This window comes from Lissotriton helveticus, chromosome 8 (assembly GCF_964261635.1).
Source record: "Lissotriton helveticus chromosome 8, aLisHel1.1, whole genome shotgun sequence".
Classification (NCBI taxonomy): domain Eukaryota; kingdom Metazoa; phylum Chordata; class Amphibia; order Caudata; family Salamandridae; genus Lissotriton; species Lissotriton helveticus.
The window spans coordinates 769,016,198-769,041,176 of NC_136069.1; positions in this window are offsets into that span (position 1 = coordinate 769,016,198).

The following is a 24,979-nucleotide window of genomic DNA, read 5'->3' on the forward strand; positions in this document are numbered from 1 at the left end:
TACATTGATAACATTTACTCAAATCTGTTAGAGAAGTACGTTAAGATAATGAGTGTTAAGGATTGTGTATGTATATATATATATCTTTCATCCTCAACTGAAGAGGGTACTATGAATTTGCAATTGCCTTATAGATATAGAAGAGTCTTTGTCGACATATGGTTTGGATTTCAAAGCTTCATTGGAAGAACTTCCTATATCTGACAACTCTAGAAATCGTATCACTTATTCTAAGTATTTAATGAAGATTGCACAACGTAACTTTAAAATTAATTATACTGAAAAGGAGCATGTATGTAGTCTGAGTAAAAAAGAGTAACATTATTTAGTAATATAATGAGAGGAGAGTAAAAATCCTAAGAAGTTTGAAAGATGCACGTGAAATTAGAGAACAAATCAAAGCTGAGGAGATATTTAGAAATGTAAATGTGTTTGTGCCATATTAACCCCTATAATCATTGTGAAAATTTGTGCAATCTTTCTAGTAGTCCCTTTGCTGAGATTCTCTGAACTAACTATCTCAAAAATGGGACATAAGTGTGGATGTAAAAAGAAGTTGTCAATAGGTTCTAATAGTATGATCAAATCGAGTAGGAAGACGTCAAAGGAGGAGTTTATGATTGACTTAAGATGTTGAAAGAATTTGAATGATATATGTGCATTAATATTTATTTTTCTGGTTTTAAATTGCTGCATATGTATTAACATGAGCTACTGCAAATGAAACAAAATCAGTATGGTGTGTTTTAGTATGTTTATCTGGCTTCGCCAAAGTAGACCTCAGTTATGCCTCATCTTCATCTTTAGTAAAATGGTTGCCCAATCAAGATATTAATTATGGGCCTAATTCATAAAGGATCCACGCACTAGTGATGAAGGCCTCGCAGTCGTGGGGGTGTCGCCACACTCAGGCGAAATCTCAGCAAAGAGAATTCTCATTATGGAGATTCCGCCATCAGTACAGAGAATACCCCATGATTGGGGGGCTTCCACCATGGGTGCAAAGGCCCTTTGTGAATCAGGCACTATGTGTTTATATTTTCTAGCTAAACACCACATTTGGCAATACGTGTTCTGTTTAATTTGCATGACATATCGTTGTAGAAGAACTCGCTGGAAGAAGCCTTTTGCTACTTTCCAAGGCTCTTCCTGCTAGCAGAATGTATTACATTCATTCACAGTTGTTTTCTGTTGTTTATGCAACTTTGTTTTCGGACTCTGCCAGATGATATTAGGTCTGAAGCGGCAAATCAATATTCATGTAGTGGGTCAGTGCTAAGATGGTACGGTTATGAAACATTTAAAAGATTTGAAATATTATTTGCTGCAATAATGCTCACTCAAAGAACTCGCTGGAAGAAGCCTTTTGCTACTTTCCAAGGCTCTTCCTGCTAGCAGAATGTATTACATTCATTCACAGTTGTTTTCTGTTGTTTATGCAACTTTGTTTTCGGACTCTGCCAGATGATATTAGGTCTGAAGCGGCAAATCAATATTCATGTAGTGGGTCAGTGCTAAGATGGTACGGTTATGAAACATTTAAAAGATTTGAAATATTATTTACTGCAATAATGCTCACTCAATGCTGACTTTATAGGTTCCATGATTTCCTAAGCTGAAAATGGCAATATAAACCTTTGAATATTGGGGAGTGAACCAGGTCTTCTGGGTCATAAGTAGGGATGTTGCCTGAATTTCCATTGATTTGTTGCAAATTTGAGAAATAGGGCCCAATCTAATTACTCGTGGAGAGGGAATTCTTCTCCCTCCCAGACAACAAAATATCCACCTGCACAATTTAAGTTTAGGTGTGCCTTAGTTTGGCAGTGAGAGAGACTACTCCATATCCGCCATGGTCAAACTTCCCCAATGGCCTAATGAAGTGAGGGTTGGCTGTATGTCCACCCACCAAATTTAGATGAGTGAACATCTAGCATTTTTTCAAAGTCCCTCACTGCCAGAAAAGACCTGGCGGTAAGGGGAATTGAAAAGTTCTCAATGCCCCGTTCGTCATGGGATTTTCTTTTTGAAAATAAAACAATTTGTACATTTGACATATGGCTCTGTCATGGTGAAGGAGCCATCTATCAAACTTACAACGACGGTTCCTGTCAATACTTGAAATATCTGCTGGGCAAACAGACATTTCAAACTTTGGCAGCACCTCTGCCTGGGCAATGGAGTAATTTATCTATCGCCCTGGTAGTGGACAGGTCATCCTTTAAAAAATGTAATTGGGCAAGAAGTCCATTTCCCCAGATTTTGCTTATAATTGCATTACTCCTATTACTGGGAGCCTTCATGGCATATTACTCCTATGTATTTTAATGAGATTACTGATGCAGTTGCATTTTTCCTATTTTCTGTATTGCATTTTAACATTTTAATAAACCTTTATGGTTTTCTCTACATTTCTGATCTCAAACTCCCTTTTTGAGTCAGCCTCTGCAAATTCAGGTGTGCCACTGTTATGCAGATTATCTAAGCAATAGCAGACCCATACAACTATTGGCACTACAGGATTTGTGCATGTGAATGTCATTAAAATATAGTCAATTCAATTTGACACATTGACTAGACATGCAACACATAAGAACAGTTGCAGTGTGTGCATGAAGAAGCCAGATCTCATTTCCAAACAGGAAAGTTCAGTATGTTGATGCTAATGAGGTACATTGATGATGGCACCAAAACACACACTGACATTCTAAATGTTATGTTTTGTCAAGTCCCTTAAGGTGGAAAGTCACATACAGCAGAAGACTATGTGTTTCATGACACTTAGCAGCTGTCATGAGGCCATCACACTGTGTGCCCAAACATTAATTTAGGATGGGTGCACTGTAATGATGCAAATCTTGTAGTACAAAATAGATTGACCAAAACATTGGAAAATGCCTAGTTGATCAATTTACAGTGATAATATGAGAAAGGCATATAGTAATGAGAGGCGTAAAGATATTCTAAACCAAATGAGATGTGAGTGGCACTAGAGATACACTGTGATACAGTGTAAAGGAGAAGTAAAACACATTAAAAAAGGAGAGCAACAAATCAAACTACTGAACAAGAAAACATATAGAAGAGATTTGAAATAAATGGTTCTACATATGAGAAATTAAAAGTATGAGACCTTTTGAACACCATAGATACAGTAGAATAGTAGTATATTAGTAATGTTGTCCAATGGCTTCAGTTTTGTATCGTTAGGATTTTTTCCACTGCAGTTTTCACTGTGTGATCTATGAACAAAGATAAACTAGGTCATAAATGCATGTTCACAACCAAATGTGTCTATTTTAAGCTTGACAGCAAGCCACAAAGGAACCACTCAGGAAGGTGAGAAAAGAAGATTCCAAGGTGTAGGTATTCCTGAAGTTCAAGCTGAACCCTTTCCACACTGGTAATCAACTGAAATTTGATGTATCATATATTATATTATAGCACATAGCTTGTGAAACTTTCATTCCAGGATGGGAAGGAGATCAAATCACTCTCACATTTGGTTGGTATGTATGGGAAGGACTCTCACCACGGTAAAATCCCTGCGGAGAAAAACGAGAATATGCTTGCACAGAGTGCTATTTTTCTTTCTTATGGAAATCTCTGCTATTGAAAACTATGAAAAGGGGAATATGAGACTTTTAAAAACGTCACATTACATTTTGGGAAAAATGCCTGGAAACATGTGACTGGTGCAGCTTTCCAAATGTTTGTGGACTAGAAAGAAACTGAAAAGTATGCTCAGGTGGAGGTGTAAATCCCTGTTCATACTTTTCTATTTTCTTCTCAATAGGGTCTTTTAAATAGCAATAGTTATAAACTAGTTATTCTTTTCTTTGGTATTAGTATACAGGTTGCTTGGAGAACACAATATCAGAACCTTTTTGCAACCTCTGTGTGTGCTGAATTAAGCAGCACACACAAAAGTTACAAAGCAGCATTTAAAGATTGCCTATTTGCAGGAAAGGGGACCTTCCTGCACATAATCAATCTTCCCCTGAATGCAGACACCTTTGCTCTATGATGCAAGGGTGCCTGCGTTGGGGCTAGGCTGCTAAACGTAGCTCCAGCACAGGGGGAAATGCAGGACTGAACCATAGTCTTGTAAATATGGTGCAGCCCTGCGTTTCAGAAGTGGTGGAGCATGTCGTTAAGCCAAGGCGGCTAAGGACACACTCTGCCACTTCTTTGTAAATATGCCCCTGTGTCACAATGCAGTAATGGTTCACAAACCAGTTCCTCTCCTTTAAATTGTCAACATTATGTTTTTTAGACCCTAACAGAGTTCCACTGCCTAAAAATACCACATAGATCTATGTGTACCACATACATTCTGGTAATGCATATGTTTACAATTTTTGTGTGCTACCTGCGTAACCAGTCATCAAATTTCACTGAAGTGGAAACTGAACAGAAAGTAGAAAGAGGAAACTGTGAAACAGTTTAAGTAACAAAAATGAAGTAGGTGAATACAGTGTGCAAAAAGAGTACAGCAGTGTACCCCAGAAACATAAGCGATCATAGTAAAATAAATTAACTTTTAAAGACATATTTCTAAGAAAGAAAACAGCTGGAATGAAATTGTGAAATAAATATTTTGGTTTTAAATAATATAAGAATTCCCTGAAGAAAGTACTGTTAAAATTAAGCCATGTTACTAAGAGCACATGAAGAATAATTCAAATAAAAAAACAGAATAAATGCACTGAAAAAAACAGATAAAGCGACTTATGGTTTTAAAAGAAAAGCTTAAAAGCCTGCTACAATTGTGCCAGGTACTTACTCAACTTCGTATGCACTTTGAACAAGACAAATCTCCCTCTGCCCTGATTAGGCACCGTGGTGGGACAGTGCAACTCTTGGCTTCATGCTTAGCACGTGGCTGACGTCTACACTGTTTAGACCTCATCAGCACTACCTCTGAAGCCATGATCACCCACGGTGGTGTTCCTTGGTCTGTATGCAATCCCAAAGATGAAGCATGGCTGTTAAAGAATAGAAGATCGCAAGGGAAGGTAGAGGTCTTTTCTTCTCATGCATGCTGAAAAGAAATAGTACTGCAGAAGAGGGATGTATGGCTAGCCTTATGACGGCCTTCTCCAAGGATCCTTTACCACAGGTTGTTCACCTGAATTTGTCAACACAAGATAGAGCTAACCATTTTCCTGTAATGCAATTTCCTGTTTAGGTCAGATATAAGGGGGCGTGGTAATGTAATGGATGCCTTACAATGCATTCCTACCCTTATTTTTTATTGTTCTCTTTGCCCAATTGCTACCATTTTGTCCCACTTTTTCTGCTGCTTGATTCCAGTTGAATTACTTGTTTATGGAAGGTTCTTGTTGAACTCTTGACTCCACTCTGATTCAGGGAGATTTTGTGCCTTGCTTATCTACATGGAGAGCTGACTACATCCAGACACCCAAGTCCCCTTAGGTGGATAAGGCCCTACTACACGCCACCCTTCACCCTATACCAGACTCTTTGCAGTGGGTGACCTCTTGTGCACAATTAATCTTATGCAGGTGGCCATGCGCTTAGAATACAGACCCTACACTTTGTAAAGATGTCTTCATGGGTAGTCCACTCCCTCCAGACACACAAGCCCCATTAGATGGCCAAGCCAATACTACACATATCCTTGTCTTGTACAGAAAACTTCTCTGAGAACACTCTCCCTCTGGACCCCCAAGCACCCTTAGGTGGCTAAGCCCCTACTATGCACACCCTTCACCTTGTACAGAAGTCTTCACAGAAAGCCTGCTCCCACCAGACACCCAAGCCCCATTAGGTGTCCAAGCTCCTTCTACATACATCCTTTGCATTACACAGATGTCTTCACAGAGAACCCAGTCGATCCAGACAACCAAGCCCCATTTGGTGGCCAAGCACCTACTATGCCCACACTTTGCCTTGTAAAGCAGTCTTCATAGAAAGCCCACTCCCTCCAGATGCCCAAGCCCCATTAAGTGGCCAAGCCCTTATTACACACACCCTTGAGTTGTACTGAAGACTTTATGGCGAGCCCGCTCAATCCAGACACCCAAGCCTGATTAGGTGGCCAAGCCCCTACTACACACACACTTCACCTTGCAAAGAAGTCTTCACAAAGAGCCCACTCCTTTGAGACACCCAAGCCACATTAGGTGGTTAAGCCCCTACTATGCACACCTTTCACTTTTTATAGGAGTTGTCACAGAGAGCCCACTCCCACCTTGCACCAAATCCCCATTAGGTAGCCAAGCCCCCTACTACAAACATCCTTTGTTTCATACAGAAATCAACATGGAGATCCCACTCGCCCCAAACACCCATGCCCCATTAGGTGGTCAATTCCCCATTATGCACAACCTTCACTTTGTGTATAGCTCGTCACAAAGAGGTGAGTCCCTCCAGACAGCATTCACCCTGTACACAACTGTTCAAAGAGCACAATGTATTATAATTATAAATTAACATGGGCTGTAATAGTTGTAAGACCCTCTATTCTTCACTACAGAGTCTCAGGTGCAGCACAGACTTTGGTACAGAGGGTTAGATTTGCTAAGACAAAGCGCAACACAGCACACCACACAAAGTTACTGCAGTGCATTGCATCAAATTGAGAAAGCAGAATTTTGCTAGTTCTACAAAGAAACGGCACAGTTGTGCTCTCTCAATGCCTAAGCACACTTTGAACAAGATTCCATCCATACAGGCACGTTAGCACTATAGTGCAATGGTGTCTACATTGTAGTCAGGAAACCTTATGGGTAGGAAAGGGTCATTTTTCCCATTATCTATCCTTTAAGGTGATTTTCTTTATGTATCTGTAATGTGTAGAATGCAGTACATATGCAAAGAGGAAAACAAATGAGGAGAAATAAAAATATTTCTCCTTGTTATGCCAGTCTCAAAGAAGTGGAGTATTTTAGCACAAATCCATGTCTGCAAGTCATTGTAGCTATAGAGGTGCATAGAAATTCCTTGGTGGGTGCATGGGAATGCCCATTCAACACCCATGGAACATCAGCTTGATGCAAGTAAATTCAAGGCAGTCTATTGCACTGCATTGAACTGCTATTAGTTATAAACCAAAAAAAACAGTAACTTCTGTTAGTTTATGAATATAAATTGCAACTTTGTGTCAGGTCTGTATTATAAAAGAAACAGACGTGAAACACCAATCTTTATAAATCCAAGACAAATCTATTGTTAAAAGTGTGTGAGTTTGATATACTCTGCAACCTATATGGTTAAACAGATGTTATGAATTCTTTAAAACATAATACATGATACATAAAATAAAGAGAGACCACTCAATCCCTGGGTCCTCTGATAGAGTGGAATTTTTTCCACTTCACACCAGCATCAACTGTCATACACCAGCACATAAGTAACTCACATTGGGGTTCTTATTGGTGATAACTCACAGACATTGATATATGACTTTCGTGCTATTGTTTCACTCATTTTGAATTGACTAAATGTTATCTAAAACACAGAGAGATAAATTGACCCCTAAACATTTTAATGCAGCAGAGATGTGTTCCCATGCACACCTACACTTGTTTTTCATTAGCTGCCCTTTATGTGGTGGACGAGGCAGTATAAAACTGAATTTTCACTAGGGCAGTGTTTCTATACTATGCAGAGGTTCACAATCTTTAGTTCATTCCCTGCAACGTTTTTAACAAAAAACTCCATTGTAAGATGGGCAACACATTGAAACACAATAGACGGTCTCCATAAAAGATAAGAGTCTGCCGTGGGCCCAGCTACTCTGGATGACGTAGACGTATGCTTAGTGTACACTGGCTGAGCAACGATTTTCATGAGCAATAATAAGAGAGTTCTCAAATTCGTTTTCCCGTAAGTTTTTTATATACAGCATTTTTATGCTGCTGCATTTCTACAGGTACAAGCATAAGTGAGGGCAAAAAGCTGTTTCACAGCATTTGTAGTATTTACAGCGATATCGGTATGTTTGAACCCTATGGGGCAGATTTACAAGCCCCTTTAGCAGCTTTTGCGTCACTTTTCCCATGTTAAAAGTGACGCAAAAGTGGCGCAAGGACCTTGTAAATCTGCCCCTATGTCTTTTGCTCTCATGTAGTGCCCCACAGCCTTGCAATACTTGGATGAAACACCAGCCTTCACATAAAGTACATTGAGTCAGGAATCTAGAGGGTTATTATTCTTTACTATCCTTGTCGCATTTATGGCTGACACCCAGATTGATCTTTATCGTACAATCTTCAGACACCATGCATAGTAAGGCTTTGCGTCGGGGGAAATAATTTTTGCCCACGCGTATGTTACATCAACGTGCACTATGTACCTCACACATGGGTGCTGAACTGGGATGAAAGGATTTTTTGAAGCATTTCAGCAATGCTACACTAGGGTAAGATGTAGTTTTAGGCGTGATAGATTCTCTCTTTTTGAATATATCCTGCAGCCATGATATACACCCCACCATCAACATGCATGACCGGTAAGCAGGTGGCTCAGCATGTCTGATTCTTTAGTAACATATCTATATATATATATATATATATACATAAAGACTTTTGATTCAGTGGACTGCACTTTCATTTTAAAGTTTACAGTTTAATCATGTTTAACATTACTTTCACATGCACTTCAAACCTCTCCATTTTCCTGATGAGGCCCAAATATGAAAAGCACCAAAACGTGTCAACATTTCCAGCTGAGTAGTCTTCCGGATATTGAAAAGTATATGTAAATAAAGTTAGCACCAAGGACATTAACCTAACCCTTTTGAATACAGCCACACAATCTCTAAATTAAATGGAAAACTGAAGTTCAATGATCAATGCCTGTTCACAAACACACAATGAAAATTGTTTGTGTTTGTATATAAAAATGTTTTGTCATTCATTTATTAATTGTGTTTAAATGTGTTTTTGTTTATGTATGTGGGTATTCTCAGGTATGAGTATCGGAAGCACCAGTTAGCCAGCTTGTTTTCATTGGTAACAGTACATTTATTTTGTAACAGATATACCTCTGAACAGTGATTCATTTGTTTCCTCAATGGGTAGAATTGGGGTAGCATTATCTGTTTCTATTCTATACTATTTTTTGTATTACCCTAGAATAACAGACATAGGGCAGTTGAACTTGGTCAGGGTAAAAAATAACAAACAGAGGGATTTCAGTAAAGTGTTGTAGAGTGTCAAATAGTACTACAGAGTAAAGTAGATTGCTGTACACTGGCATTGACAGGAGCACATTGTTGTAAATTGTAGTGCTACACTGTGGAGTATAGAGTAGGACAATAGTACAATGGTGGGTGTAGAGTTGAGTAGAGTATAGTGTTGTTAACCAGAGTGCAGAAGAGTGGCATAGAGTGAAGTTGGGTAGAGTGGAGTGACATAGAATGAAGTAGCATAGAGTGGAGCAGCATAAAGTGGAGTGGTGTACAGTGCATAGGGTAGAGTGGAGTGGCATTTAGTGGAGCGGCATAGAGTGGAGCAGCATAGAGTGGAGTCATGTACATTAGAATAGCATAGAGTACAGTGTAGTAGAGTGGAGTGGAGTACAGTGCTATACCATAGAGTGGAGTATTGTAGAGTGGAGTGGCATAGAGTGGAGTGGGTAAGAGGGGATTGGTGCACAGTGGAATAGCGTACAGTGGAATGGTGTACAGGGGAGTGGTGTAGAGTGAAGTGGCATAGATTGGAGTGGCATAGAGTAGAGTGGCATACAGTGCAATAGAATAGAGTGGTATGATATGCAGGGGAGCGGAGTACTGTGGAGTGTTATACATTGGAATAGCATACAATAGAGTAGAAGTTACACTGAAATAGCATACAGTTAAGTACCATAGAGCAAAGTGACGTACAGTGGGGTGGCAGACATGAGTGGTGTAGAGTGGAGTGGCATAGATTGGAATAGCATACAGTGGAGTGACTTAAAGTGGAGTTGGGTACAATGAAGTAGGTGCAGTGGAATACATAACAGGGTAGTGGTGCAGAGTGGATTTGCATGGAGTGGAATAGCATAAAGTGGATAGGGGTAGAGTGGAGTTATGTACATTGGAACAGAGTAGAGTACAGTGTTGAAGAATGGATTGGAACAGAGTGGAGTAGTGTACAGTGGAATACCATAGAATGGAATGTTGTAGAATGGAGTGTCTTAGAGTGGAGTGGAGAAGAGAGGATTAGCACGCAGTGGAATAGTGTACTACATCGTTTGTGGTTCAAGCATCCATTAAAGCATCTGATAACACATCACTGAAGAGTCCGGATAGATTTTCTTGCTTTGGATTTGTGCTTTTTAATACTTGTGTTGCCTCTCTGTGCTTTTTCCGTTTGTATCATAGTGTTGTGGTTCATTGGCAGTGGACCAAGGAGGTGGGCAATAGCGACTGTGTGCTTTTAAAAACGGTGTATAGCTAGGTAGTGCGGGGTTAATCATCCCTTGCTGTCATTTCTTTCCTTTTGAATAGTGTACAGTGGAGTGGTATACAGCAGAGTGGTGTAGAGTGGAGTGGCATAGATTGGAGTGGCATAGAATGGACTGCATACAGTGGAATAGCATAGAGTGGAGTGATGTACAGGCGAGTGGTGTACAGTGGAGTGGCATACAGTGGAACAGCATACAGCAGATGAGTATAAAGTGAAAAAGCATAGAGTGAAGTGGGGTGGTGGACACTGGAGAGGCGTAGATTGGTTCAGCGTACACTGGGGTGACATAGAGTGGGGTACAGTGTAGTGGCATACAGTGTAGTGGAGTACAATGGAGTAGGGTACAGTGGTATAATCTACACTGGAGATGCGCAAAGTGGAATAGCACTCTATGAAGTGGAGTGACATTGAGTGTAGTGGGGTACAATGGAATAGCGTATAGTGGAGTGACATAGATTTCAATGGGGTAGAGCTGAGTGGTGTATAGTGGAGTGGCATACAGTGGAGTTTTGTACAGTGTAGAGTGGATTGAAATACAGTACAGTATCTGAAGCCCTAACCCAGAATGCAGCAAAACCCAGAATATAGAACGCAGCAAAAACGTGTCGAAAGCGACATGGCTTTCATTTACAATGGGTAAACACAGCAATTTGCCTATCACATACTGCCTGCTGATCTGCATATACTGCAGTATTCGACAAACTTACTGCTGTATAGCACGGCACAATATATAAGTAGGTTTTTCAAAATTTATAAATTTAACACTACTTACACAATTTACACATAGTCCCAGAAATTACCATTACCACCTCATGGTGTATATTCCTGCCACATTATATCTATATACTTTCACCCACTTTCACACTACGTCTTTTTCAATTACCACAATACACTCTATGGCACTCCATTCTATGAGACTTAATTCTACGGTACTCCACTCTGTACTATTATACTCTACACCACTTCACTCGACATCACTCCACTATACACTACTCTACTTTAATCTACTGTATGCCACTCCACTCTGTCCCACTCTTCTCTATGCCACTCCACTCTACACCATTCCACTGCATGCTATGACACTGTACACAACTCTACTCTATGACAATCCACTCCGTGCTATTCCACTGTATGCCACTCCACTGTATGCCACTTCAGTGAACATGACTGCACTGTACACTATTCTACTGTGCCACTCCACTTTATGCCACTCCACTGTATGCAACTCCACTATATGCCACTCTACTGTACGAAAATCCACTGTATACTAGCACAATGTACAATGCTCCATTCTACGCCACTTGACTGTATACCACTCGACTCTATGCCACTCCAGGCTACGCTACTGCACTCTAGTCTATTCGCTTATATGTAAGTATGATTCAAAAAGGGGGGTGGTGATAGACAGAGTATCTGAATTAAGCAGAACACTCCTACCCAGTCAAAAGATCAGGGCTTGATCCATCACCGTTTTTTAGCTCACTGCACCATCCCAGTTCAGAACCTGGCTACGTGCAAATTAGTCTGTCCCTGGCCCAGTGCATCATGGGAACAGGGCAGACCAAACTACCAAGCCAATTCTTTACTGGAAAGGAAACAAGCTTCCGGGGACCAGTTTCTGGCATTACAGCCGTCTTCGGCCCGGCTTGCTTGAATCCTGATGGTGCAGTGAGCAAGGGACTCACATCTGAGCATACCCTTCCACACTTGTGGTGGCCAAAACGATTCAAAAAGGGGGGTTGTGATGGACAGAGTATCTGAATTAAGCAGAACACTCCTACCCAGTCAAAAGATCAGGGCTTGATCCATCACCGTTTTTTAGCTCACTGCACCATCCCAGTTCAGAACCTGACTACATGCAAATTAGTCTGTCCCTGGCCCAGTGCATCATGGGAACAGGGCAGACCAAACTACCAAGCCAATTCTTTACTGGAAAGGAAACAAGCTTCCGGGGACCGGTTTCTGGCATTACAGCCGTCTTCGGCCCGGCTTGCTTGAATCCTGATGGTGCAGTGAGCAAGGGACTCACATCTGAGCATACCCTTCCACACTTGTGGTGGCCAAAACGATTCAAAAACAGTGATGGATCAAGCCCTGATCTTTTGACTGGGTATGAGTGTTCTGTTTAATTCAGATGCTCTGTCCATCACCACCCCCTTCTCTGAATCGTTTTGGCCACTATAGGAGTGGCAGGGTATGCTCAGACATGAGTCCCTTGCTCACTGCACCACCAGGATTCAAGCAAGCCGGGCCGAAGACGGCTGCAATGCCAGAAACCGGTCCCCGGAAGCTTGTTTCCTTTCCAGTAAAGAATTGGCTTGGTAGTTTGGTCTGCCCTGTTCCCATGATGCACTGGGCCAGGGACAGACTAATTTGAATGTAGCCAGGTTCTGAACTGGGATGGTGCAGTGAGCTAAAAAACGGTGATGGATCAAGCCCTGATCTTTTGACTGGGTATGAGTGTTCTGTTTAATTCAGATGCTCTGTCCATCACCACCCCCTTTTCTGAATCGTTTTGGCCACTATAGGAGTGGCAGGGTATGCTCAGACATGAGTCCCTTGCTCACTGCACCATCAGGATTCAAGCAAGCCGGGCCGAAGACGGCTGCAATGCCAGAAACCGGTCCCCGGAAGCTTGTTTCTTTTCCAGTAAAGAATTGGCTTGGTAGTTTGGTCTGCCCTGTTCCCATGATGCACTGGGCCAGGGACAGACTAATTTGCATGTAGCCAGGTTCTGAACTGGGATGGTGCAGTGAGCTAAAAAACGGTGATGGATCAAGCCCTGATCTTTTGTCTGGGTATGAGTGTTCTGTTTAATTCAGATGCTCTGTCCATCACCACCCCCTTTTCTGAATCGTTTTGGCCACTATAGGAGTGGCAGGGTATGCTCAGACATGAGTCCCTTGCTCACTGCACCATCAGGATTCAAGCAAGCCGGGCTGAAGACGGCTGCAATGCCAGAAACCGGTCCCCGGAAGCTTGTTTCCTTTCCAGTAAAGAATTGGCTTGGTAGTTTGGTCTGCCCTGTTCCCATGATGCACTGGGCCAGGGACAGACTAATTTGCATGTAGCCAGGTTCTGAACTGGGATGGTGCAGTGAGCTAAAAAACGGTGATGGATCAAGCCCTGATCTTTTGACTGGGTATGAGTGTCCTGTTTAATTCAGATGCTCTGTCCATCACCACCCCCTTTTCTGAATCGTTTTGGCCACTATAGGAGTGGCAGGGTATGCTCAGACATGAGTCCCTTGCTCACTGCACCATCAGGATTCAAGCAAGCCGGGCCGAAGATGGCTGCAATGCCAGAAACCGGTCCCCGGAAGATTGTTTCCTTTCCAGTAAAGAATTGGCTTGGTAGTTTGGTCTGCCCTGTTCCCATGATGTACTGGGCCAGGGACAGACTAATTTGCATGTAGCCAGGTTCTGAACTGGGATGGTGCAGTGAGCTAAAAAACGGTGATGGATCAAGCCCTGATCTTTTGACTGGGTATGAGTGTTCTGTTTAATTCAGATGCTCTGTCCATCACCACCCCCTTTTCTGAATCATTTTGGCCACTATAGGAGTGGCAGGGTATGCTCAGACATGAGTCCCTTGCTCACTGCACCATCAGGATTCAAGCAAACCGGCCCAAAGACGGCTGCAATGCCAGAAACCGGTCCCCGAAAGCTTGTTTCCTTTCCAGTAAAGAATTGGCTTTGTAGTTTGGTCTGCCCTGTTCTCATGATGCACTGGGCCAGGGACAGACTAATTTGCATGTAGCCAGGTTCTGAACTGGGATGGTGCAGTGAGCTAAAAAACAGTGATGGATCAAGCCCTGATCTTTTGACTGGGTATGAGTGTTCTGTTTAATTCAGATGCTCTGTCCATCACCACCCCCTTTTCTATATGTAAGTATGGGCGAATTTTGCGAATTCGCGGTCCGCGAATTCGCGCGAAAGCGTACTCGCGGTCCACAAAATCCGCGAACTTTCATTCGATTGCGGATTGTTTTATTTTTGAGAGTTCGAGGGATTTTTTTCACCGCGGCTACCGTGAACTTACCTATGCGGTCTTCTATGGGCGCTTCCATCTTGTTCCCGTTGCGTATTTGCGTTTCCGGTCGCTAGTTGCATGCTCGCTTTGTGCATTCCCAGTTCGGGTGCGCAATTGCGTGTTCGCGTCCGTTTTTGCGTGCTCGTGAGGGAAATATCACGCGAACTTACCAACGTGGTTGCAATGGGCGTGGCCATCTTGTTTTTCATTTATTGCTATGGTTCTGGGCATGCCTTTTCTATCCTGTTTCAATCTTTGTAATCCTTTGTTTCTTTGAACTTTTTTTTTCTTTTTTACTCATTATCTATCTCTCTATTTTTCTACATCTATATTTTGTGTTTTTCCTACTTTTTGTTACTTTAATAACTACTTGGTTTTTTAGCTCTCTCTTTTCTTTTATTTCCCTTTTTTTCATATTCTTTCCAATTATTCCTTTCTTTCACCCAGGACCATGGCAAAGGGAGCCGGCAACAAGTCCATGGGGAAGAGTCCTGCACCCCATAGCCGGCACCCTTGCGGGCGATTAAGGGGGGAGTCAGCGCGGTGGAGGTGGCCGCACTGGTCTTCTTTGTTCAGCGCCACCTCCCCAAGACCGTTGCAGCAGGCGGCAGGCCCGGTACTGGGTACGGCCTCCGGGAGCATCGCCAGCTATGGAGTAAGGTGTGCCAGGCCATGTGTCGGGAGTCAGGGGTCCGGCGCACCTACAACCATGTGACGCACCGGTGGTCCGACATACTGGAGCGGGAACAAGACCTGCTCGACCTGCTTGGCGTCGAGATCCCTGGGCTTGGTGAGTACTAGTAGTTATTTAATAGCTACTTTGTTTTCTTCTGCTCTGTGTTATATTGCAAATATATGTTTTTTCCGAAGAGCAAGAATGCTGCCGATAACATTGCAGGTAAATTATGTTTCAAAAGCTTCTGTGATTGCAGGTGCTCGCCTGCTGAGTGACGGTGCTACTATGCTTACTTGTTTTCAATTTTGTGCTCATTTGGCCTGAGTGATTATGTATGATAGTACTTTACTGAACTGCGTAATGCTAGAGAGACTAGAGACTCAAGTCCAGTCCTTCCTTTGTACTCCTGCTGCCACTAAGAAGAGATAGTGCTGGTGGATTGATAGGTTGAGTATATTATGACTTGTTATTTAGTAGAAAATGTTTTAGTAGTCTGCAATCATGACGGACTGTGTCTGTCACTTCACGTGCTGCTGAGTGCTGCCAGTCCTAGTAGAACTTTGTTGTAGTTGGTTTAGTGAGTTACATAACTTTCCAAGTAGACGGTCCGCAAATCCAGCAATACTATGATGATATCCTAGTAGACCACATCAGATAGGTCAATAAATTTAGTGCAATTGTTGTTTATTTTCCCGAAATAATTTGTTATTGTTTTTTTGAAATGTTTAATTTTGTTGACAACAATCATCCGTGTTTATGTCTTTCTTTCATGTACATCAGCTCCTCCCAGGGGAAAGAGGACAGAGGTGGCGGTGGCGGTGGCGGCGCCGGCGGAGCAGGAAGGCCAGCATCGGTCCGCCAAGGGCTCTTCTGCTGGCCCCAGTAAGTTTTCCTGTTAATATTAATAATTATACTTCCCTAACTTTTACAGCACCTATTTATTCCAAACGTTCATCATAATTCTATTTTATCGTAAATCGTCTTTGATCTTCTTGTAGGCTGTTTCTAAATTCTTATCCTGCCCCTACTATGACTCTCTGTGCTACTACTATTTATTATTATTAGTCTGTCTGTGTAGCTAGCTAAGCTTGTAGAGTTGGCAAAAGGTGTTAAACAAAACTCCTATTCAGCAATAGCTCTAGGCACTGAGTGCAGTCCTCTGGGTTGTCCATAATGTCTATTGAAGTCTTCTTAATGTTTATGCTTTGACAATTCCCAACAATAAAATATCAATGGCCACCAAGAATAAGATACTAATTTACTTTTTGATTGGATAGGAGGACATACTACTACTGTTGCAGGGACTATTCTGCACATACGGAACTTCTGGACAAGAAATAGGGCATTGGTGATAATAGGCGCAGTTAGACTTTACACATACCTCAGTCATAACAGAAGTTGAACCCCCGATCTCCTTACTGACTAGCTAGTGTGTCAGAGTCATTATTTAGCTCCCGAACGCAGCAATGATCCCCAATGATTATACAACCCAGAACATGAGACTACGGAGTCAGAGTCCCGACCTCTCAGAGTCACGAAATCATGCTTGCAAATTGCAAACCCTTTCACTCACTCACTCATGACCAAAAACCACAGAGTCTATGGAAGTTTTAAAGCTTTATTAAAAGTAAAACAACTAGCTCTGTGTGTACTCTGTATATTAAATTTCAATTGTGCATTATATAATAATATTTATTAAAATCAACCTCATATAAGATAAACGGTGAACTCTTGAAAACTGAACAGTGGCTGATTTTACACATTAAGGGGCCTATTACGATGGCGGATTTCCCGCATCCTCCGGGCCGGTGAAACCACCGCCGGCCCGGAGGATGCGGGAAATCCGCCGCGGAGGCTTGAAAGACCCACCACCAAATTAGAATGGCTGGTGGGTCTTACAATCTGTCCTCCGCTTTTACGCCGCGGTCGCCTTCCGACCGCGGCGGAAAAGCATTAACATGGCTGGCGGTGTCTATCAGACACCGCCATCCATATTAGGATGGAGTACAAAGTATGCTTTTCCACGGCGGCTTTTCCGCCGTGGAAAAGCATACGGACCTTTGCTTTGGGGGCTGCGGGCCCCCTGGGTGAAGGGGGGGTGGGGGGGTGCACATGGGGGGTACCTATGGTACCCCCCTGCATTTGTGCGGACAAAGCAGCAGGCACCGCGCGGTGCCTGCTGCTTTGTGCACGCAAATGCCGTGCATGCATTTTTAACATTGCGGCGGGTGCAGCTTGAAGCTGCACCCGCCGCAGTGTTAAAGATTGAGGATGTGACCGCCAGGGTGGCGGTCACATCCTAATTGCACAGGAGGGAACTCCGCAGGCAATGCGGAGGTTCCCTCCTACTCTATGGTGGCGGACGGACTCAGGTCCGTCCGCCATCATAATCGCCCCTAACTGTGGGAGAGCCCTCAACTGGTTGGAACTTAAAGTCTTGGTGGTGATGATGACGACTCCGAGTAACATATTGCTCTTGTTCGTAGAAGGGAAGCTTCTGTCTGTTATGAGAAAAATGGTGTGTGTTAAAAAGCAAGCATTCATCAGTTGTGCCAAAAAGTGTAGCATGTTATGGCTAACCATAAATAAAAACACCCTCCCCTTCCGAAAGGGGAATTTTTAGTTTAGACTAGAGAGTCACAAATAATTAAATTTGTTTATGTAGTAACATATTTTTTCATTCCTAGACAAAATAGGTAGTGGTGTATATGGCATCTAAAAATATGAAATTTATTTTCTAGGCGTGACACCATCGGCACAGCCCACCACCAGTGCCGGGGGGCCAGCGCGGAGGTGGTCACTCCAGGGGTGGATGCGGTGCCAGCAGGAACTGCTTTGGGGAATGCCACGGTAGTGGCGGCCAGTGGTAAGCTATTTTATTTTTACTTAATGAGATTGCAGAGTAGGCTCGCTGCAGGGGTGTATATGTTGTTCGTACAAGTACACTTTTTCTGTTAAGAAGACTTAGAAATTTAGAACTAAGTTTTTGTCAACCAGGTAGAAGACAGTCACCCTTGACTTCGCATTAGAATAGCATTAGCGGCGGGAGTTGACAAGTAACCAATGGCCTCCTCTAAATTCGACTTCAACTCAGCTGTGAAAGTTTTATCGAGAAGCCAAGTCAGATCAGAGATGAACTTGATGGCTAGGATGAACGAAAAGGGAAAGAAGGGTGTAAGGAAGGACGAGTGAGTTAAATTAATGACTGGCAAAGAATGATACGTGTTTTTGAATGCAGACACAGGTGGCTGGGAATCTGATGCATGGCCGGTTGAAGGCTAAAGTAAGGATGGGTGGAAGGAGAAAGAAAAGATGACTGCCTGGGTGGGTGAAACAGAAACTGTATGTGTGTGCAATATATCCTTTGGTTCAAATTCAAATGCAAGTCAAGCACGGATGCATGGCTGGCGGTTTACAAAATAAAATAAAAAGGGTGTTTTTCGGTGAGAAAAAGTAAGGTTTGTCCAGTTGAGACATTAAGAAGAATGATTGATGGATAAGGAAACAACCTACCTCTGGGACATCCCTGTCTGCCTGATACTGACCCCGGGGCGGACACAGAACTGTCAGTTTAAATGGCGACAGTGAGACCCATCTAGAGCATACAAAAAAACTGGTGGCATATATGAGGACTAAAAAAATAAAATAAAAAAAAGAAGAATGATTGACATTTACTTTGAATGGATGGATACCTGGGTGGTATCTTCCTCATAGATAGCATAGGTGTATGTAGAGTAGTCAGAGTAGACAGTCACTGGATGAAGAGTGTTACTTTGAAGAGCATGTAACACCGCACTTCTGTGCCAGAGTAGCAAAGCCGAGGAAAGTAGAAGTTGTAATTTTTCAGAATACTCCCTAGACTAACAGTAGTTTGCAAGCACAGCATATATTGTGTATCTATATTGTATAGTTCACATTATCAAGTCAAGTCACAAGTGCCTTCCTCCGGCGATTACAGGGACCACTCACTACCTCTGTTAATAATTTGTTTTCAACTCTGTCATTCATGTCTGGCCTTTCGGTGTTCACTCAATCAATAAAAACAAAGCACCTAAAGTCATCCCTTATATAAGCAATCTCCTGTGAAGGGATAGATGATCATATTATCTTCTTCATTTTCCTTTTGTAGTAGTCAGGGGCAGGGCAGTGTGAAAGGTAAATTAATTGAGCAGTAACCCTTGTAACAGAGTATGGCCAGTGCCACCCGTAATTGAAAAGTAAGAGCTTCACCACCTGCATGTACTGGACTGGTAACAATAACGCAAGTCTGCCTCATCATGGCTTGCGTCTGTTTTTCCCGGGTGCAAGCTGACTGCGCTGGCATTATGCCGGCTTCCGCAAGTTTACGTACTAATTTCGCTAAACAAGAGAGAAGAAGAAGACTGGTGTACTGTCTGAGTCTAATGTAGTGAGTCCATATAGTGCTAGTAGAATTCCCAAAACTCCCACTAATGTTAGAGCAGAGGTCGACGAAGTGGGAGGTTAGATAGATACATGCCACAAATGTTATGTACTGTGCTTGCAAGTTGCTAGTGCTACTGTGACACAACTTTCTGTTGAATTATTTTGTGTTAATCTTAAAGAGTATTGGTTACAGTATTTTTTTCTTTCTTCATATAGATACTCCTTCTAAACTATCAAGGAAGGAGTTGGCGATCCGGGCCAGGCGACGGAAGCTGGAGGCAATTGTCGCCGAATTTTGGCGGCTGGTGGCCCAGGAAGAGGAGGATGACTCGCAGTCAACATCCACAACAACAGCTGCATCCTCCTCTGCTGCCCCTGGGTCATAAAGCCAGCGAAATACTCCAGCGGCACGACGCCGTGGTCCGGCAGCCACCCGCTGCCGCCGAGCAGCGAAAACAACAGCTGCCCCCCACAGTACCTCCAAGGCTCGTATGCACCGATTGACCCTGCGAGTGGCCTACCTTGAGCAAGAGGTGGAGAGGTAGAAAGCCATGCTCAAGGCCCTCTGGAGAGAGTTGCGTGACCACCTGGCCACAGGACACTGCCGGCCAAAGTAGAGACTGGAGAGAGACTGTCCCTTGCCCCTTTTTTAAGGATTTTTGGGGGGTGGGAATTGGGCATTGGGGTTTTTGAACTTTTGGGGACATTTCATGGACATTAGTTGGGGTTAGAGAGGGGGGTGAGTCGGGTCTTGTCTGATAGTTTATTTTTGTTAGGCTCGAAATAATTATTTATTTCACACTTAAACATAGCATACGCGTTTTTACTGTTTTGCGGGGGAGGCAGGGGGGGTTAACTACTGTACGTTTGTTTTCCTGAAACTTAACTGGCTGGTTGATTCAAATTGTCTAAGTAATTGCCCAAATTTGTACAAAAGTGCCACTGACAGAGTTAGTGAATCCAATTGTCCTACTACTTTACTAGTACTACCGTCAATCTCTCCTCTCCTCCTACTCCATTATTCTTCCTCCCCCAAAATGCTTATCTTACCTGTGATTCGTGTTTGAGAATAGGGCTAGGCACAGGGCTGGCTGAATGGCAAATGGCGATTAAGGTTGGCTATGGAATCCTGGACGGATGAAATGGCATCGCTGTGGTGGTAGTAGTAGTGGTACACACTGGCAGTAGCAGCATCTGATAAAAAAGGAAATTAAACATTGAGTGGCCTGAGAGGAGCATTAGAACAGTACGATAGTACACAAGAACAGTGCCATGAATTGTAGCCCAAGCAATGCTAAAGTATTCAATCAAAAGTTAACTACTAGTTGCATGGATTATGGCTAGTACAAGAACTAGTACTGAAGGACACAGCAGCGTAAACTTTCGTCACGTGTAGGAGGATGTTGTTGTTGATGAATCCACTCAATGGCAGACATGAAATTCTGAATTGATTTGCAAATACTCATGGGTGTGTGTCAAGCAGAATAGGAATATATCCTTGGATTCCTTGACCTGCCTTGAAATTAATTTTCTGTTGCTTTGACCTTATCCTCCCCAGCAACCGTGTGGAATTATTGGTGTCATTTACTCACACCTCAATGAAAACCACACAGCCCTGGGGAAGAGGGTTAGGGTTTGAAAAATGGATGGGAATGGGGGTTTTTGGGAACTTTTTTGGAGAGAGAAAAAAAACACAGCATGGACAAACAACAAATGAAGAAAAATAAAACTTTGGAACCAAGCATATCCATAATTCTTTTAAGGGACATAAAGGAAGTGCTTGTATGAAGTTGTTTGCTAAATGGACGGTTAGGTTACTGAAAAGTAGTACTTATACTACAACTTACTAACTAGTACTAAACAACTAGACAGTACAGGGCTGCAGTAATTACGCAATTTCACTTGCCTATCAGTCCTCAGAGAGAATAAACACCTATTAGTACATTACATTAGTTATAAAAATAGCAAAGAAACTTATCAAATAGATGTAGGGATGAATTTGAAGCAGAGAGCAAACGCACAGAGTCGCACTCATAGAAGTTCACAACAATTACATTATTTAAAAGACTGTTGCCTAAAATTCTAGAAAACCCACCCCTTCCATGATAGAAAAAGGGAGAAGGTCCAGCGCTAACATTTTAGCCAGCATTGCATTATACAGACGTGCCGTTGGGTGGTTGCGTTCAAATCGCGCTTCCGACCAAAACATGCTTTTAATGGTGGTCTGGACCGTTTTCGTATGTGATGATGATCCAGACTTCTTCAACCCAGTTAGGCTCATTGATGTACTTCTTCGCATTGGTGTCTCTACCAGACTCTTACTCCGCCTCCTAGATGTTGCTGGGGTAGAGGGTGTGGGCACTACCACTGCAATGCTGCTGCCAGGGGTACTGTGTGTATCAGAAAAAAAGTCTCTCGCTGCTTCACCTTCCACCTGCACGATCAGCTTCTCATCATCAGATTCAATATCAATGGCTACATTTGGATTTGTACTTTTGGCTTTCGGGATGTTACTTAGGTGCGCCTCCCACTGGATGCTGTGGTGTTATTTGAGATGACCTCTCTGGCCTCCTGTACCATAGTTGGTACCAAGGTTACCCCGACTAACTACTTGTTTACAAATCAAACAAATAACGTGGTTTTCCGCCTTTTTGCTAATACTAAAGAATCCCAAACTGGGGAGTTGAGATTTCTGGTTGTGGTGGAGGTGCCACTTTCAATGCCAGATGAAGTGGAGGATGGGCGTGGAGGAATTGTACTCTGTTGTGCACTTACAGCACCACTACTTGAGGTAATAGAGGTCGAGCTGGATGGAGGTCCCTGCCAGCCCTTCGGAAGAGAAAATATGGAAGCTGTAGGTCGTGTTGATGTAGTAGTTACCTTTGTTGGTGGTGGTACCAGTGCCACGCCGCCCACATCCTGCGCAGCATTTCGGGATAGGGTAAAAATGTCTGTCTGCTGCATGCCCGCTGGGGCTGGAGTGACGACTGTGATGACTGGGTCATCATCGTCAGACTCTTCATCAGCAGCAGAATACACCACTTCTGCTTCTTCTTCGTCATCACCCATAAGTGAAAGCCTTGAGGGAACCTTCCTTTTACCTAGCTTTGTCGGCTCATGGCATGCCTCACTCTCAGACTGAATTGGTGGGTGCCAATCAAGATCTAGATCATCAGAAGGAAGGGGGCTTGAAGAAGAACTTGTACGAACCCTCCTTTTCCTTGCTGGGGATCTGGTAGACAATGGATCATCAAGAGTGGCTTGCTCGGCTGATACCTCTGCATGAATCTCGATTTCCTCATGTGCCGCTACTCCTGGAGGAACAAGCATTGTGGGCAGTTGTGCCTCTCCTTGCGCCTCTCCTTGTTGCACCTGTGGTTGTCGTTTCGGCTGTGGTTGAACACTCGTCAGATGAGTTACACCCTGCGTTGATTGGATGCTACTTTGCGATGAGTCAACATCCAACATCACTGGTCAATGGTGAAAGAGCAATTAAAGTGGCTGCCTCTGCGGCACTCATGGGCTTGGGCCTTACTTGGCATGGTGGCACTGAGACCAATGAAGCGGAGGTGCTGCTCCCAGCTTGGTCCCCAGTGGACACCACTGCTGCAGGCGTAGTTTTTTTTCCTCAAAAAGGTGTCGGTTTGCACACCAGTCTCCTTGGTAAGTGGCGCCACTTGCTTCTTCTGCTCCTTCTTACTGGTAGTGGCACTTGCAACTTTCTTGGTAGAGGAGCTACGGCCACCTTTCTTTGGGCCCATGTTCTTCAGATGTCAGAACAGCAGGACGCAGTTGTTCGAGTTGCAGAGTTGTCTGTGGCCACACATGACGTCACGTGATGTTGTGCACACACTGCAGCAGGACTTCTTCCTGGCACTACAACAAGTGATGAGGATGAGGATGATTCCTGGTTCTCAGTCTTTGTGCACCTAAGCAAAGAAGCCAGAGGAACATCAGTTAAATAAATGTTGCATATGTCATGCTTCAAATAATATTATTGCAACTAGGTATTTATTATTATTAACACAACACACCTAAAAATGGAAAGACCCAAAATAAAGAATGCAATTCTAATCAAAAATGGATGTTTAAATTAATAGAGGAGAGACCACACAGAGAGAGTTGTTTCATGCACCCATTCATAACACTAGACCTACTGGCCCGCAAGCTTGCCGGCCTATGGCAAAAACTGCCAGGCCTCAATATGCCCCCCCCCACCCACATGGCCAGGCCCTGGACCAGGCCCCAACAACACCCAAAAAATCGAAATACACACAAAAATCACCCCAATACAATGCCATCCATGCCCTAAATGATGTTTAAATTAAAGAGACCCAACAGAAAGACTTGGTCCATGCACCACTGAGTACCCCTGGGCATAATGGATAAAAGCAAGGCAAACTGGGTGCAGGCCTATGGCACAACACACACTGCCTGGCTTCAAAATGGCCCCTAGACCCCCACCCACATGGCCAGGCCCTGGGCCAGGCATCAAAATGGCCCCCACCCACCCGGCCAGGCCCCAACAACACCCAAAAAATAAAAAAACACACAAAAATCACCCCAATCCAATGCCATCCATGCAATAAATGATGTTTAAATTCAAGAGACCCCACAGAAAGACTTGGTCCATGCACCACTGAGTACCCCTGGGCATAATGGATGAAAGCAAGGCAGACTGGGTGCAGGCCGATGGCACAAAGCACACTGCCTGGCTTCAAAATGGCCCCTAGACCCCCACCCACATGGCCAGGCCCTGTACCAGGCCTCAAAATAGCCCCCACCCACATGGCCAGGCCCTGGACCAGGCCCCAACAACACCCAAAAAAATCAAAATACACACACAAATCACCCCAATCCAATGCCATCAATGCAATAAATGATGTTTAAATTCAAGAGACCACACAGAAAGACTTTGTCCATGCACCACTGAGTACCCCTGGGCATAATGGATTAATGCAAGGCAGACTGGGTGCAGGCCTATGACACAAAGCACACTGCCTGTCTTCAAAATGCCCCCTAGACCACCACCCACATGGCCAGGCCCTGGACCAGGCATCAAAATGGCCCCCACCCACATGGCCAGGCCCTGGACCAGGGCCCAACAACACCCAAAAAATCTAAATACACACACAAATCACCTCAATCCAATGCCATCCATGCCCTAAATGATGTTTAAATTCAAGAGACCCCACAGAAAGACTTGGTCGATGCACCACTGACTACCCCTGGGCCTACTGGCTAGTGTGGCTTTAACACGCACACCAAAATAAAAAAAAGTCCACATATAACAGTGAGCTATTCAATACCATGCCATCCATGCCGTAAATGATATTTAACTTCAACAAAACTGACAGAAACAGTTGTATCATACACCCATGACTAACCCTGGGCCTACTGGATACTGTGGCTACCCACAATATATATTTTTCAAAGTTGTGAAAAAGTT